This window comes from Fragaria vesca, linkage group LG3 (assembly GCF_000184155.1).
Source record: "Fragaria vesca subsp. vesca linkage group LG3, FraVesHawaii_1.0, whole genome shotgun sequence".
NCBI lineage: Eukaryota > Viridiplantae > Streptophyta > Magnoliopsida > Rosales > Rosaceae > Fragaria > Fragaria vesca.
Window position 1 is genome coordinate 20938986 of NC_020493.1, and position 1039 is coordinate 20940024.

Here is a 1039-nt window from a genome sequence, read left to right on the forward strand (position 1 = left end):
GGTGGTAGGGGTGGATGCCGGCGCCGGCCATGTGGTGGATTTGGAGGTAGGGAAAGAGAGAGAGAGATGGTAAAAAGATTAACCAGGGCTATTTTAGTCATTTTAGTCGAGATTGATGTCATTTTGAAAGTTTAGGTATGAAACTGATTAAAAAAAAAGAATGAGATATCAAACTGATTTTAGACCTAAAGTTCAGGATAGTAAACTGAATTTTTTCCTTTTTTTTAATTCTTCTTGTATATCAATATCACTTCTACTCTTATAGGTTGATTTCTTAATGTCGGGTACTAAGAAGTGAAAAATATTTTGTTAATGTCATATACAAGCATTATTATAAAGAAAATTTAGCCCAGGTTGTTTTGAAATCCTGCCTTCGTCCCTGTTGACAATGTAACTAACTATGTAACTATCCATCTATGTAACTATCCATGTAACTTTTCATGTAACTATCCATGTAACTATGCATCTATATAACTATGCATGTAACTATAGAATTGATAATGTAACTAACTATGTAACTATCTATGTAACTATGCATGTAACTATCAATGTAACTATCCATGTAACTATCCTTGTAACTATCCATGTAACTATGTAATTGACAATGTAACTATCTATGTAATTATCTATGTAACTGACAATGTTATTATCTATGAACTAGCAATGTAACTATTTATAGGATAAATAGTTGGAACCATATAGGATGTACTTTGAAGCCATAAGACAGAATATGCTTAATGTATAAATCTAGGTTACTGATCAATACTAACCCACAATTTATGCTATACAAACTGGGAAAGGTTTCCTTGTCATATCAATGTAAGTATTCGTAAAATAGTTCTTTTTTCTAATCATATTACATACTTACATTTAGTGTTAATTCTAGTCATGCAGATAGATGTTAAGGTATGTTTGCTTACTTGAAAAGTTCGAATAGAGAAATTCATGAAATCGAAGTCTTGGCTATTATCAAATAACATTGTTACTAGTGTCAATAGATCATTACTGGGAACTGAAATGAACAGGTAATAAGAAGAAT